The 17,244-nt window shown below is 43.9% G+C and overlaps 1 protein-coding gene across 1 annotated transcript in view; it reads right to left on the minus strand.

Annotated features, from left to right (window-relative positions):
- The window catches only part of LOC141131435 (protein kinase C delta type-like), a 77,685-nt gene that overhangs the window by 7,687 nt on the left and 52,754 nt on the right, over window positions 1–17,244 (minus strand). The gene's annotated exons all lie outside the window — the stretch shown is intronic.

Raw genomic sequence — 17,244 nt, forward strand, 5'->3', positions numbered from 1 at the left:
TGTACTAAACAACCTAGTACCCTGAGACTGGCACCTTGAACTCCAAACGAGAGAATTTGACTAATGTCATTTAAACTGGAGTAAGTAAAGTCTAGTAGGTGGTTGTTCAAAATGGAGCTTGTTTAGCACCCACATGGGCGCTGAAGATCAGAACCCTTTTAAGAAATAGCGTATACTTGCGTTCAACAGGGATAAAACAAACCGAACCAGGGGTTGAGCGGGCTTAGAATGGTAGTGGCCCTCCATCCCGGTGGTCACTCTATCTGGGGTGATGCGTCAGGAGCCTCCGAGCGGTTCTTGCGGTCAACTTTCTGCCATCTTGGTTCTGAGTTGTGAGGCAGATGTGGAATGGTGTCTTGCCAGCCAGGGAGTTCCGGTGGTGTGATGTTTACATCCATGCAGAACTTTTCCAGGTCTTCTGGGAACCGGAGCACTGCTGTTTTCCCATCTCTGCGTGCAATCAAAGCCGCTAGAAAGGTCCATCTATAATTGATGGAGGCTGCTCGCAGCTTCTCGGTCAAAGGTTTCAGCACCCTGCGACGGTCCAGAGTCTCTCGTGCCAAATCTGGGAAAAAAGATAGGGCTGCCCCGTCGAAATCTAGGGGTGCAACTTCTCTGGCTTTTTTCATGATTAGCTCCTTTTCCTCATAGTAATGGACCCTACATATCACATCGCGCGGGGTGTCTGTGGAAAGGTTGTGGGGCCGGAGGGCTCTGTGAACTCGGTCTATTTTTAAAGGGTGATCCGCTGCGTGACCTAGTAGGCCATTAAAGATGCCACGTACCGATGGAAGGAGATCATCATCACCGGTTGCCTCTGGAAGCCCTCGGATGCGGATATTGTTCCGCCGATTTCTGTTTTCCTGGTCTTCGATCTTGTAAAGAGCCATTCTGTGTGCAATGTGCAGCGATCTTGTGGATGCTTGCAGGTTTCTAATGGCGGCCGCGTGTCTGTCTAAACGGAGCTCCGATTCCTCCACCCGAACTAGGACCTGGGACAAGTCCGCTCGTACCGCAGACACCTCCTTTTTGATAGCTCGTTTGAGTCCCAGAAGCATTGAGGCTAGTTCGGTTCTGGTAGGGAGTCCGCTCACCAGCGCTGCGACTTCGGATTGTCTGGAGGTACTTTCTTCCCCTTCCGAACCGGCTGATGAGGCTGACGATCGGCGTCTATGCTCGGGCCTGTGACGAGAGGCGGAGCTCGCGCCGGGGCCTGTGCCTCGTGGAGAGCGGCCTAGACCGTCCATTTCCGCCAGATCCTCTGGGTCCGTCGCTAAAAACCGCTTAATGGAGCCTGCGGAGGCGGGTTTTTTTCGGCAAGGATTTGGCAGTCCTCTTACGCATCTTCTCCAGTGTTTTAAAGATGGTTTAAGAATTAAATAAGTGCCTTAATTACAGGGTCGATGGCGGAGCTCAGGAGAGAAGCGTCCTCACCGCTGCATGCCCAAACCACGCCCCCAACTACGTCCCTTTCTAACCAGTGAAACCACAAAGCTCCTGATTCACTCCCTGGTTATCTCTCGCCTTGACTACTGCAACTCACTCCTCATTGGCTTACCTTTAAATAGACTATCCCCCCTTCAGTCCATCATGAATGCTGCTGCCAGACTCATCCACCTTACAAACCCCCTCAGTGTCTGCTACCCCTCTCTGCCAATCCCTCCATTGGCTACCACTCGCCCAACGAATTAAATTAAAAATACTAACAATAAGTTACAAAGCCATCCACAACTCTGCCCCAGCTACATCACTAACCTAGTCTCAAAATACCAACCTAATCGCCATCTCCGTTCCTCCCAAGACCTCCTGCTCTCTAGCTCCCTCATCACCTCCTCCCATATCCACCTCCAGGACTTCTCCCGAGCCTCGCCTATCCTCTGGAATTCCCTACCCCAATCTGTCAGACTGTCTCCAAATGTATCCACTTTTAGGCGATCCCTGAAAACTTTCCTCTTCAGAAAAGCCTATCCTGCCTCCATCTAACAACTGCACTATTTTCTCCAATAGCTCATCCCCCACAGCTATTACCCTTTTGTATAACTTGACCCTCCCTCCTAGATTGTAAGCTCTAATGAGCAGGGCCCTCTGATTCCTCCTGTATTGAATTGTATTGTACTTGTACTGTCTGCCCTAATGTTGTAAAGCGCTGCGTAAACTGTCGGCGCTATATAAATCCTGAATAATAATAAAAATAATAATAACTTCAATTGCTCTGTCAAACTCAAGTTGATTCCTATTTGCATATGTTGTGTGTATCCCTTATGATTGGTAATTGTCTTCACAGTAGATCATGCTTTATATAGAAGCCTAAGTGTAGGATGATGTGTTCCCTTTAGGAAGTTGCCGGTCTAAAAGAGAGATATGAGGGATTGTGGGGTAAAATGGATGCTATTACACTCTGGGATGCATCAGTGGTGTCCAATATACTCCATCCTGCCACTTGTTGAAGCTAGGATGCCACAAAATAAAGTTTAGTGTTCGACACTGCTAGGTCCCCCCTCACCCTTTGCAAACTGAAGAGTTTTGTATTTAATTCTGGCTTGTTTTCATTTCCATATGAGACCCCTAAATAGGGAGTCAATGCTCTTAAAAAGGGATCCCTACTGGGGTATTATGTAAAGCAGATGAGAAATTCAAGTTATTTTCACTAGATACAGAATGCTTTGCCAATGACAGACAAAGGTAGCCTACACCAAATCCCACAACTAGATTTACATTTGGCAAACAGGAGTTCAATGTTTAAAGGTATTTAGTTAGCTAACGTAGTGGACACTTTTTTCCCTAGATAATTGAAACTGTTTAAATTTTTTATATTCAAATAAGAGGCATGATCTACTTCCTTTCAGGGAATGTTGGAAAACCTAGAATCGCGCTATAAAACAAAATACTTGATAAATGGTATGATCATACACTGACCAATCTGATGAACGATCGATACCAAGGTTAATAAAAGTGAACAAAAGTGTGCAAATTGAAAGTACTGGATATAAGATATCCCACCTAATGGTGTAAAAGTGTCACGCTAACGTAACAATTACAAAATAATCAATAAAAAGTTCATAGTAATTAACCACAAAGAAATGATACCAGAGAGGCCAAAACATTATCCCCCTTAAATAAGTCCAGTACTAAATAGTGTCTTTAAATGTTGAATAAACTTGTGAAGGGAATCCACCACCGGTGAGTAAGGGGTAGCTGCTTACCAGAAGCCCACGACCCCCCACTACAGAGGGTCAAGGGAAGCCTGTGTAAAAAGAATCCTTGCAGGGCACGTCAGATGGATCAGCTATAGACCTGGATTAGAGATGATACAGCGGTCTCCAAAGCTCTTTAGGGGCTCTCAATATTCAAAACTCTCCTCGTACCATAATGGGATCACCTCATCACCTCGTGTCGCTACTGATCGGTCAACAGGACGGGTTGGTCTGTGTGCTACCGGCCGGCGCACCAGACAAACTAGGCTTGCTAATCCGTTTTTCTATGTAAGTGTTTTACTTTTTTACCCTCATTAAATTTAAGATTTTACACTATGGAGCGTCTATCTCTTTTTCTGCCATGTACATCCACCTTTTTGATCCCATTATGGTACGCTGGCCAAGCAGGTCTCCAGACCTAAACCCTATTGAGCATCTGTGCGGCATCCTCAAACGCAAGGTGGAGGAGAGCAAGGTCTCTAACATCCACCAGCTCTGTGATGTCGTCATGGAGGAGTGGAAGAGGACTCCAGTGGCAACCTGTGAAGCTCTGGTGAACTCCATGCCCAAGAGGGTTAAGGCAGTGCTGGAAAATAATTGTGGCCGCACAAAACATTGACACTTTGGGCTCGATTTGGACATTTTCACTGGGTGTACTCACTTTTGTTGCCAGCGGTTTAGACATTAATGGCTGTGTGTTGAGTTATTTTGTGGCGACAGCATATTTACACTGTTATACAAGCTGTACACTCACTACTTTACATTGTAGCAAAGGGGGAGATTTACTAAAGCTGGTGCACACAGAATCTGGTGAAGCTGTGCATAGTAACCAATTACCTTCCAGGTTTTATTGTCAAAGCTTAATTGAACAAGCTGAAGTGAGAAGGTGAATGGCTACCATGCACAGCTGCACCAGATTCTGTGTGCACCAGTTTTAGTAAATCGCCCCCAAAGTGTCATTTCTTCAGTGTTGTCACATGAAAAGACGTAATGAAATATTTACAAAAATGTGAGGGGTGTACTCACTTTTGTGAGATAATGTATATATATATATATATATATATATATATATATATATATATATATATATATATAGCATAAATCTATCCTGTGTTGACCCTTGTCGCCTTGGATGGTGAGGCGACTGACTTGCTCTTTCAAGATATATACAGAGGTAAGCATTTGTAATGTGAATTATAATTTCTACATTCTGTGCATGAAGGTAAATAACCTTCTGTGTGCTTCTCCTCCCACAGCCCCCTTAATACTTACCTGAACCCGATCTCGATTCAGTTCTGTGCACGGGAGTCTCGGCTCTCCCGGGTCTCTCTCTCCTCATTGGCTGAGACACAGCACCAAGAGCTATTGTCTATTAATGCTGTCAATCACAGTCAGTGAGTAGTGAGGGGTGCTGAGCTGCGCTCTGTGTGTCCTATAGACCAGGTATGAGTGCCCCCAGAAAAAGCGGCTTTCTCTGGGGGCACTCAGCAGGGGGGAGAGGCCAGGAGCACCAGCAGGGGACGCTAGAAGTGGAGGATTGGGGCTGTTTTGTGCAAAACCATTGCACGGAGCAGGTAAGTATGACTTGTTTGTTTTTTTGTTTTTTGTTTTTAAATAGAGCCTTTAATATCACTTTAATACTTTCTCAACATTTCCACATACCTAATTTTGAACAGCAGTAACAGTATTACAACAATTATATAGAAACTTTTTTTTAAAATGGCATCTGAGATGGTAACCACACCTCTGCCACCCAAACCGTAGGCCACAAAGGTGTTATAGTTTTATGCTGTACAGTGTATACTGTATATAACAAAAACTATTGTTATGGGGAAGTATATATGGGAGGTCTTATGTTAGGTGGTTCGATATAAAAATCACATATCTATCTGAAGGCTAAAATAGAAGGTTGGCAATGCAGAGCACACAAGTAACATAATAATGTCCTCTAAGTTTATAAATACTTTGTCAACAAGAAAACAATTACATGTTTCATGGCTAGAAACATCACCACTTCTTCAGGTGTGAGTGCGAAATAAACTATTGAAAAATTTTAGTAAAAGACTGTATTAATGTGATCATTGGATGTAATGCATTTATTGGAGCTAATGTCAAAAACAGTATAAAAGAATAAAAGTTGCAGATGTGGTCATGTGTTCTACGATGATATGCATTGCTTTGTGTCAAAAGAGTGCTGCATGGTAGATTTTTCTGCTAGCCCAGTTGGGGTGCAGTATATTTCTACAACCTTTTCATTTGACATGTGAATGGGGAATCTTATAGACATGAGTAAACAGGTTTTTATTGTGTGGATCCATTATTATTATATTTTTTTTAATATACAGTACTACAACCCCAATTCCAAAAAAATTTAGGATGATGTGTAAAATCTACATAAAAACAGAATGCAATGATTTGCAAATCTCATAAGCCCATATTTTGATCACATTAAAAAATAGAAAACATATAAAATGTTTAAACTGGGAAAATGTACCATAAAAAAAGCAATTTTAAAATTGATGGTAGCAACATGTACAACTTGAGGAACATTTTCAACTAAGTAGGTTAATTGGCAACAGGGCAGTAACATGATGGGTATAAGAAGCACATCTTAGAGAGTGAGAGTGTCTCAGAAGTAAAGATGGGCAGAGGGTCACCAATCTGTGAAAAGCTGTGTCTAAAAATTGTCCAACCGTTTCAGAATAATTTTCCTGAACATAAAATTGCAAAGACTTTAAATATATCATCATCTTTAGTACATTATATCATCAAAAGGTTCAGAGAAGCTGGAAAAATCTCTTTGGGCAAGGGACAAGGCCAAAACACAATATTGGATGCCCCTGATCTTTGGGCCTTCAGACAGCACTACATTAAAATACAGGCATGATTCTGTGATGGACATCACTGCACAGGCACAGCATGGGCTGAGGAATACTTCCAAAAATCACTGTCTGTGAACACAATTTGCCATGCTTTCCAAAATACAAGGCTCTATCATGCAAAGAAGAAGCCATATCTGAACATGATCCAGAAATGCTGCCATCTTCTCTGGGCTTAGCACAATGGTCTGTTGCAAAGTGGAAAACTGTTCTGTGGACAGACAAATCAAAATGTAATGTTCTTTTTGGTAACCATGGGCACCGCATCCACCAGACTAACAAGGAGAGGGACCTCCCAGCTTGTTATCAGTGCTCAGTTCAAAAGCCTACATCTTTGATGGTATGGGAGTGCATTTATGTGTATGGAATGGGCAGTGTGTAGATCTGGAAAGTCACCAGGAACCATGAATGTTGAAAGATACAGTATATCCAGGTATTAGAGCAGCATATGCTCCCATCCAGACAATGTCTTTTTTCAGGGAAGGCCTTTCATATTTCAAAACTAAACTGCATACTGCATCTACGACAGCTGCATGGCTTCATAGTAGAAGTGTGCTTAATTGGCCTGGCTGCAGTCCAAACCTTTCCAACTGAAAATATTTGGTGCATCTTGATTCGAAAAATACGGCAAAGAAGACCCAGGACTGTTGAGCAGTTAGAATCCTACAGTATATCAGTCAAGAATAAGAAAACATTCCTCTCCCAAAACTCCAATGACTGGTCTCCTCAGACATTTACAGAGTGTTGTTTAGAGAAGATGGGATGCAACACCGTGGTAAACATGCCGCAACTTTTGAGACGTGTTGCTGCCATTAATTTCAAAATGACCTAATTTTTTCCAAAAAAATGTAACTTTTTCTCAGTCTAAACATTTTATATGTTTTCTGTTTTGAATTGTAAATAAAATATGGGTTTATGAGATTTGCATATCATTGTATTCTGTGTTTATGTGTTTCAGTGTCCCATTTTGGTTCTTCTTTTACCATGTAGGAAAGCCTTGTATATTCAACAGTTTAATCTGTTCTGCAGGCGATTCATATTTTTCTCTTACTATAGAAAAATGTTCTCATTACTATAGAAAAATCATTGGGACCAGGTGACAGTTTCTCCCTCTATAGCCAGTTTAACACATTTTTGGTGTGTGTGTCAAAACAAAAAATTCTTCACTAAGCCCTGGTTCACACCAGTGCGATTTGTCATGTAATTAAAAATTGAACGACAAGATGCACCCCATTGCTAGCAATGGAACCCTTTTAAATTGTTGACACTCGCAGTAACTACGAAAAAGCTCCCTGCTCTACTTTTTTGTGACATCATCGCAGGCCGCATTGCAATCAGAGGTCCAAATCGCATCAATCTGTCGCTTTGAAATCACGCTGAAGTAGCACGATTTCAAAGCCGCACTTGTGTGAACCAGGGCTTAAGGGAGCAGTTGGTGTTTAATATAAATGAATCAAAAAGAGCCCATGTACAATCTTGTGTGCACATGTGATTTAAATGCACATTTTTTTTTACCACAGAGTCAAAAATAAATGACTAGATCACAGCACTTTTTCTGTACTTTTTTTTTCTATTTTGCACTCACCAATTAGTGTACACCATTCTGAGTAAGGAAATATGAAAGTCACTCAGGGAGGCACTGTTGAACCAGAAACCATTAGGATGTATGTATTCACATTTTTGTCCTCTTGATATTTTTGTTCACAGTGGCAAAGCAAATTTTGGCAAAAGAGTGGTGTTCTTCTATTCCCATTATTTCAGAAGGAAAACATAGTTCTTATTTAGGAAAATATCTCTGATCCTTAAGGCCCGTACACACGATCAGACTTTTTGACAACAAACATGCAAATTATCTGTTTTGGAGCAACATCCGACCATGTGTACGCTCCATCGGACAAACTTTTTCTGTTTTCATCGGATTTTTGTTGGCTGTGCGAACGCACAAACTTTCCGGCAACAAAAGTCCAATGGAGCAAAGTCCGATCATGTGTACACAAAACCATCTGACTTTTGTACAAACTACAGTACGCAGCCGCGAGAATGTTTCCAGCGCGAACCCATCGCGCTGGCTCTCGGCGACAGGGTACTGTACATCTCTCACTGGAGCGCGAGGGGGAATTCCCCTCTGGGAGCATACCAGGCCCTTAGATCTGGTATGGATTTTAAGGGGAACCCCCTACCCTGAAAAAACGGCGTGGGGGGGTTTCCCCCCAAAATCCATACCAGACCCTTATCCGAGCACGCAGCCCGGCCGGTCAGGAAAGGGGGTGGGGACGAGCGCCCCCCCCCTCCTGAACCGTACCAGGCCTCATGTCCTCAACATGGGGGGTGGGTGCATTGGGGGAGGGGGGCGCCCTGCGGCCCCCCCACCCCAAAGCACCTTGTCCCCATGTTGATGAGGACAAGGGCCTCTAACCGACAACCCTGGCCGTTGGTTGTCGGGGTCTGCGGGCGAGGGGCTTATCGGAATCCAGGAGCCCCCTTTAATAAGGAGGCCCCCAGATCCTGGCCCCCCACCCTATGTGAATGAGCATGGGGTACATCGTACCCCTACCCATTCACCTAGGGAAAAAAGTGTCAATAAAAAAACACACTACACAGGTTTTTAAAGTAATTTATTAGGCAGCTCCGGGGGTCTGCTTGCGACTTCGGGGGTCTCTCCGGCCTTTTCTCCCGATGTCCGGTTCTTCTCCAGCCTCTTCTCCCAGTGTCCGGTTCTTCTCCCGGTGTCCGGTTCTTCTGCCGGGCTCCCCTGCTATCTTCTGCTGTTTTGCCGCTCTCTTGCTAGCGGTGGCCCGGTCTTCTTCGTCGTCTTCTTCCCTCTTCTCTTCTGATGTTGACACGACGCTCTCTCCCGCTGTAATGCTGTGTGAGCGCCTCGCGATGACTTATATAGGCATGGGGCGTGGTCACCGGGTGATGTCATCCGGTGACTACACCCCCTCATGACGTCACAGTCCCAGCATGCCCCCACTAGTTCCTTTTTTTTCTTTTAAACAAACAACCTTTATTATCCAAGCTCAGTGGAATTGTTGACATAAAGTTACGCATTTATGTCTTAGCAATGTCCACTTATTCACATACCTGCATTATACGAGGGGTCTTCAAAAAGTTTCCACACTTTTTTTTTAACTCCAACAAATATATAAATGAATGGAAACTTTTTAAGAACCTTCATGTAAAATTTCATGGGATCTATGGCTGTATGTCTTTTTTGGTGATATACTGTCCAACTTGATATGGTGTCATATGTTTATATATTTTTACATTGCTACAATTGTGTAAACCTTTAATAAAAACTTAATGAAACTGTAAAAAAATGAAATGTGTGATAGAATTGTACAAGAAGTATATGTGAAACCCCTTTAAAAAAATGTACATTGTGAACACAAATTACTACATGTGCACACATGTCAACATAGGGAAAGTTGCTACATATTTTTGTGTTTTTGTGTTTTTAGCACCTCACCTGCACAAGCAGTGGCGTCTCCAGCTTTCATATTTAGGGGGGGCACATGGGGGGACAGGGACAAAAGTAGGGGGGCAGCTATAAAATGCAATTTTAGCTTTAGCTTTAGCTATAGCTAAGGGGCCCTTTACTACGATCCCACAACAGGCCCTTTCATATGTTCTGCAGTGAGCTCCCTTCCTACTGTATTGGGCCCCCCCCAGGGTGGCAGAAAACAAGAGATATATGTCACCAGCATAACAAGAAAATAAGGGTCCAAAGCAGTGGGAGAACTATCAGGGTTGCAAAGGTTATCTTGCCACTGGGCCCTGGTGTTCTGCCACTGTAGGGTTCCCCAGCCTCCTCTTGCTGTCCTGCCCCTGCTATTGATAGCGCTGGTCTGCATCTCTTGGAATTTACAGGCTGGTTCTCCTGTCCTAAGGACAGGATAAATCAGTCTGTTTTTTCAGTAACTGAGAGTCCTGGTGGAGTCCTTCATGCAACACGCTCTTCTCCCTGCCAATGAGGATGCAGGGGAAGGAGCAGATCAGGCGGCCGTGGTTGTGTGAGCGCTCACATTATGCAGTGTCAGCGAGCAGAGGGAGGGGGGAGGAATGTGTTACTCCAGCGGCGGCCCGAGTAAGATGTGGTGCATCTGCTATGAATGCAAGCAAAAAAGACATTGCCTTTTTGTAAAAAAAATATATATTTTTTTTTAATTGGGGGGGGGCACATGGTGGGGCACAGCAAAATGTTGGGGGGGGGGGGGGTCAGGGCCCCCTCTGCCCCCCCCCCCCCTAGGGACGCCATTGTGCACAAGACTGCAATCTTCCTTCGAAATCATACATCAGACTTGCAGCTCAAAAATATTCAAGAGTTGTACTAAAAGAATCTCCCTCAAAGGTGCAGTTAGTGGATAAAGGTATATCAAATATCAAAGTACGAAGTCCCTTTTATTGGTGAATCCTCCAGCTCACCTTCATTAGATATGGAGGTCAGAGGTCAGGTTAGGCAGGACACAGGCTTATGCAGGAAGTCAGGTCAGGGTGGATGGGTGAGTGGCAGACAGACATAATCACAGAACCAGGCAGATAGTGGGGCCGCCTAACAGATGGACAGGCTAGCAGATTCAGAGCAACCCAGAGGTCAAACCAGGGAATGACCAAGGAGTTCAGCATATCAAAGCCCAGAGGCACTAGAGTCATTTGGTTATTACCAACTATGTAATCTATTTTACCAGTTGACTGCATGCCTAGAAATATAAAATTGGTAGAACTGATTGATGGAGTTATGGCCCTAAACAATGATTGTGACTGCTGCTGCTGCTGGAGGTCAGGGATGAACAGTTTTTATACTTTTTAGGCAAATGTATTTATCCTTTTTTGGATAGAGCAGTCAAGAGTTAAAATTCATTTTAATTTATGTCTGTGATCATGTTGGAAAGATGCCCCCTCACTTCTTGTCCTGTTACTCTATAATGGGAAATGGGGGGGGGGCAAGATTGGCATCATCATCAGGACATGAAGGCAAAGACCCTACTATAATTAGCTTTTATTAAGTCTATGTTGCTGCTGAGAGGAAGGAATGGGGAAGGTTTTTTATTTAAAAAAAAAAACAAAAAAAACAAAACAAATATATATATATATATATATATATATATATATATATATATATATATATATATATATATACAGTATCTCACAAAAGTGAGTACACCCCTCACATTTTTGTAAATATTTTATATCTTTTCATGTGACAACACTGAAAAAATGACACTTTGGGGGAGATTTACCAAAACTGGTGCACACAGAATCTGGTGCAGCTGTGCATGGTAGCCAATCAGCTTCTCACTTCAGCTTGTTTAGTTAAGCTTTGACAATAAAACCTGGAAGGTAATTGGTTACTATGCACAGCTTCACCAGATTCTGTGTGCACCAGCTTTAGTAAATCTCCCCCTTTGCTACAATGTAAAGTAGTGAGTAAACTTGTATAACAATGTAAATTTGCTTTTCCCTCAAAATAACTCAACACACAGCCATTAATGTCTAAACCACTGGCAACAAAAGTGAGTACACCGCTAAGTGAAAATGTCCAAATTGGGCCCAAAGTGTCAATATTTTATGTGGTCACCATTATTTTTCAGCACTGCCTTAACCCTCTTGGGCATGGAGTTCACCGGAGCTTCACAGGTTGCCACTGGAGTCCTCTTCCACTCCTCCATGATGACATCACAGAGCTGGTGGATGTTAGAGACCTTGCACTCCTCCACCTTCCGTTTGAGGATGCCCCACAGATGCTCAATAGGGTTTAGGTCTGGAGACATGCTTGGCCAGTCCATCACCTTTACTCTCAGCTTCTTTAGCAAGACAGTGGTCATCTTTGAGGTGTTTGGGGCCGTTATCATGTTGGAATACTGCCCCTAGGCCCTGTCTCCGAAGGGAGGGGATCATGCTCTGCTTCAGTATGTCACAGTACATGTTGGCATTCATGGTTTCCTCAATGAACTGTAGCTTCCCAGTGTCGGCAGCACTCATGCAGCCCCAGACCATGACACTCCCACCACCATGCTCAACTGTAGGCAAGACACACTTGTCTTTGTACTCCTCACCTGTTTGCCGCCACACAAGCTTGACACCATCTGAACCAAATAAGTTTATCTTGGTCTCATCAGACCACAGGACATGGTTCCAGTAATCAATGTCCTTAGTTTGCTTGTCTTCAGCAAACTGTTTGCTTGGCTTTCTTGTGCATCATCTTTAGAAGAGGCATCCTTCTGGGATGACAGCCATGCAGACCAATTTGATTCAGTGTGTGGTGTATGGTCTGAGCACTGACTGGCTGACCCCCCACCCCTTCAACCTCTGCAGCAATGCTGGCAGCACTCATACGTCTATTTCCCAAAGACAACCTCTGGATATGAAGCTGAGCACGTTCACTCAACTTCTTTGTGCGACCATGGCGAGGCCTGTTCTGAGTGGAACCTGTCCTGTTCAACCGCTCTATGGTCTTGGCCACCATACTGCAGCTCAGTTTCAGGGTCTTGGCAATCTTCTTATAGCCTAGGCCAGTGATGGCGAACCTTGGCACCCCTGATGTTTTGGAACTACATTTCCCATGATGCTCATGCACTCTGCAGTGTAGTTGAACATCATGGGAAATGTAGTTCCAAAACATCTGGAGTGCCAAGGTTCGCCATCACTGGCCTAGGCCATCTTTATGTAGAGCAACAATTCTTTTTTTCAGATCCTCAGAGAGTTCTTTGCCATGAGGTGCCATGTTGAACTTACAATAACCAGTATGGGAGAGTGAGAGCGATAACACCAAAATTTAACACACCTGCTCCCCATTCATACCTGAGACCTTGTAACACTAACAATCTTGTGCATGCACACTAGGACAGAGAGGTACCATGGAGAAGACGAAAGAAGAAAAGGCAGCATGGAGGTAGGTGAGTGTACTTGTGTATGTTTTAAGTCATCTTCACAAATTTATCTACAAATGGGACTGTGGGAGGTCCTCTTTAAACCTAATAGTCTTTTGTCTGTTTTAGAGTGCATTCACACCTGTGCATGCACCTGCATTCTGATTAGATGTGAGAACCCCAGCAGGCAGGTCTGCATCCAGGGCCAATCAATCGCATGTGATCACTGCATGAGTGATTACATGTGAGTGGCTGCGATTAGCTGTGAAAGCTGACAGCCTCCCACAGCTAATCCTGAGTATTCCCACTGGGGTTCTCACATCTAATACGAGTGCGGGTGCTGTCGCAGATGTGAATGCTTGGCTCTATCTTTGAATTTTGTTAAAGAAGGCTTTTAGCAAATGGGTGGGGGACATACCGGAACTGGACGAGGACGACTGGAGGGAGATTTGGGACTTTCCCTTCTCCCCTCTGATCTCAGCTAGGGACAAACTGGTCCAATACAAAATTGTGCATATAGCTCACTACACGCCTCACAGGCTGCACCAGATGTCGCCGGCGCATTCCTCGGCGTGCTGGCGTTGCTCCTACCAACCAGGTGACTTTTTCCACATTTTTTGGGTTTGCCCAGAAAATCGAACATTATTGGAAAGAAGTACTCCAGGTGATTTCTAAGGTCACTAAGACTCGTGTTCCTTATGATCCTAAATATTGTCTGCTGGAGCTGGTGGAACAACTGTCAATGCTCAGAGCCAGGAAAATACTCATATCCCTGCTATTGTACTATGCTCGTAAGGCCATTACGAGGAACTGGAAACAATCATCTCCCCCCTCTGTCAGATTCTGGAAAAGCCTAGTAAATGCCAGTTTACCCCTGTATAAAGCCACCTACTCAGACAGGGGTTGTCCACAAAAATTTGAAAAGGTATGGACCTGTTGGCTAGATGATAATACCATGGCAACTGATGCAGTAACCAATTCCTAGATTAACACTATATCTCTAGTCTGTTAGTATATTGACCCGACTACTCTCATGTTGCATTATCCTGTTGGTACCAATTTGAGCACAGATTCTCCTGAACTGAACCTCTCCCCACATTGGGGTTATAGTATAAGTTAGTTTGTTTATGTTGTATGTTGTGCCCTGTTGCGGTATGTTGCCGCATCAGAAGAACTGCCCCTGCGTGGGCAAGGTTTGGCCCCTGCGTGGGCTAATTTTGTATGCTAATGAAAAATTTAATAAAAAAGATTTTGCCAAAAAAAAAGAAGGCTTTTAGCACTCTTTGCATGTAATGCAAAGCAACCCAGTTCATTACAGAAAACACTATTACAGTTTCTGTAAAAAAAAATGGTGCATAAACATACCTCCCAAATCTTAAAACTTGAGAAAATACATTTTAAAATGGATAAAACATGCACCATGCACAGTTCTCTACAGCAATGGTGGGCGTATCTATATTGTATTGAATACCTAGAGAGGCAAAGTTAAATAGAGTCTGAGCCTACTTAGGCCCTGTTCACATATGGCTTAGTGGGAATGCGGGTTCCCACTAGAAATGTTAAAAGCTTCATTCACACACGTTTCTGCATGTCGTGCATAAGGTATCCTGTTCACTTGAATAGGATACCCTATGAGCGCTTGTCGTGACAAAGTAGCTCAGGGACCAAATTTTGTCCCTGAGCCAGGTGCATTTTTACAATTTTTATTGCTTTGCCACACAACAATTGCAGAATGCATGGCACCGAAACGTGTGTAGCACATTGTGTCGTGATTTGGAATCGCGGGCAAAATTGCGCCGATTCTGCCTGCAATTCCAAACCGCCCAAATGTGATCACGGCCTTATAGTATACACTGTACACAGTTCACATTTCTTGTAGCCACAAAATACCCCTAAAAGCAGGGCTCCACCGAAAGGGGGAAGCTCCGCTCCTCTGCCTCTTCCCCCCTTCCACTGCCACAAATGGCACCATTTGGGGAGGAGTGGTTTTGACAGGTACCCGCACCCACTTCTGGTTCACTTCCTCACGGCAAAATGAGTCAGAAGTTCAGCCTCCTCTTTCCACCCCTAGCCGACCCATTCACAAAGTGCAGCACGATTCGTGCATGCACAGTAGGAAACCTGATGTGATGCTGCAAGGCTTCACTGTCGGTTTCCCTTAGCCAAGATAGAGGCGCCAGCACTCGAGAGCCAATTCAAGAATTGGCTCGGGTGAAGACACCGCTGGATGCCTGGACATGTAACTTCCCTAATGGTAAGAGTCAGCAGCTGTAGTGTTTGTAGCTGCTGACTTTTAATTTTGGGGGTGGGGGGGCGGAGCTCCTTTTTAATTACTGTGCTATAAATGAGAGCCTCAAAGACACACATATGCCTAAAGGCCAATATAAAACAGAGCCAAGCACAAAACAGACAAAACTTTGTAGGAGCCTGCTTTAAAGAAGAACTTTATGAAATAGTTACAGAATACACGTTAGCGAGCCTCTATTGAGAAAAAAACACACAACATCATGAATAGAGTGCAGCATTATGGGTATGTGAACTAGGGCAAACAAATTCCCACTGTCAGTGGGAGGACAAAATGCCTGGTGTCAGTAGCCAGTGGAAAATAAAATGCTCAACGTTGGTGCTCAGCCAGACACAAAAAGGTTGCCATCAATGCCTTCACATCAGTGGTCAGCAAGGGGGTAAAAATCATTGGTGTCAGTGGGGTGGAAAAAAATGCATTAGGCCCTGTTCACACCACTGTGTGTGTTAGTGTAATGTACAGCAATACGTGTTCTGGTGCATTCAAGCACCTTGCTGGTAGTCCAAAACTTCCGAAGTGATACACCAACGCCATACAAATAAAAAGATTTTATATTGTATTCCTATGTATGGCATATTCTCCTTAGCCACTTCAGCTCCGGAAGGTTTACCTCCACCCCCCCCCCCCCCTCCTGACCAGGCCATTTTTAGAGATACAGCACTGCATTTCTTTAACTGACAATTGTGCGATACTGTACTCAAATAAAATTGATATGTTTTTTTCCCGCAAATAGAGATTTCTTTTGGTGGTATTTGATCACCTCTGCGCTTTTTTTTTTTTTGCACTAGAAACAAAGAACGACTGACAATTTTGAAAAAAAAAACAATATTTTTTGCTTTCTGCTATAAAACATATCCACCAAAAAAATGTAGTACTTGAAGGAAGAGGTTAACATGTCTACCGAATTTATTTATTTATTAGGCATGTTGAGTCCATGGAATATTTTATTTTTTGACACAAGTTGCGGGAAAGTGACAAATTTTTTTTTTTTTTTTTTGCACAAAGTTGTCACTAAATGATATATTGCTCACACAGGCCATGGGCATATGTGGAATTGCACCCCAAAATACATTTAGCTGCTTCTACTGAGTATGGGGATACCACATGTGTGGGACTTTTTGGGAGCCTAGCCGCATACGGGGCCCCGAAAACCAAGCAACACCTTCACGCCACAGAGGATCCCCCATTCTTAGCAAAATGGGAGAGAGACTTGCAAGTCACCTTCACAGAACCCCAAAAAGAACGCTTACTCTTTTTCGCACAGAAATCCTCTATGTGCAGCAAATACTAAGAGACCGCATATAAAATAGTGACGCGCTGGTACAGGACCCCTTCAGTGCTAGCTAAGATATTTCCTTTACAATCTGACCGCTGCTGGCGTTGCAACCTTCATCCAGGCACTCTATTACATATTTTCTGGGACTGCCCTGTACTGAAAACTTTTTGCCAGCCAGTGCTTAAGCTCGTACAGAAACTCACGGATATCTCCCTTCAGGATAATCCAGCTGCGGTTCTTCTTAACCTTACTCCCCTGTCAAAGAAACGTTACCACAAATCCCTCCTCAAGCATCTCCTTAACGCGGCCCAGGCTAGCATTCCACCTCTTTGGAAGCAACAGTCTGCGCCAACGGTGGCCCAATGGTTCGCGAGGGTGAAGGACATTGAGCAAATGGAGGATCTGACCTCTGCGTTGCGGGACAAGTCGGAGGAACATAAGTCCAGATGGTTTCATTGGAACCTTTTTCGCTTCTCCGACGAATTCCACCAATACCTGTCAGGATCCATCGTCTAGGATTCCCATTGACAGTTCAGCATTACCGAATTTGGCTCCCCGGGGGCAAACGTCTCTCACCTCCTCCCTCCCCCCCTCCCAGGAGTGTTGTTTAATTTTCAATTATTTTTCTTTTATCTCTCTTTCTTTCTCTCTCTCCTCAGTCTTCTCTCTCTAACTTTACTATTTCTCTCTCTATAAAAAAAGACATAAAAAGTGATGGGCA

This window comes from Aquarana catesbeiana, linkage group LG03 (assembly GCF_042186555.1).
Source record: "Aquarana catesbeiana isolate 2022-GZ linkage group LG03, ASM4218655v1, whole genome shotgun sequence".
Taxonomy (NCBI): domain Eukaryota; kingdom Metazoa; phylum Chordata; class Amphibia; order Anura; family Ranidae; genus Aquarana; species Aquarana catesbeiana.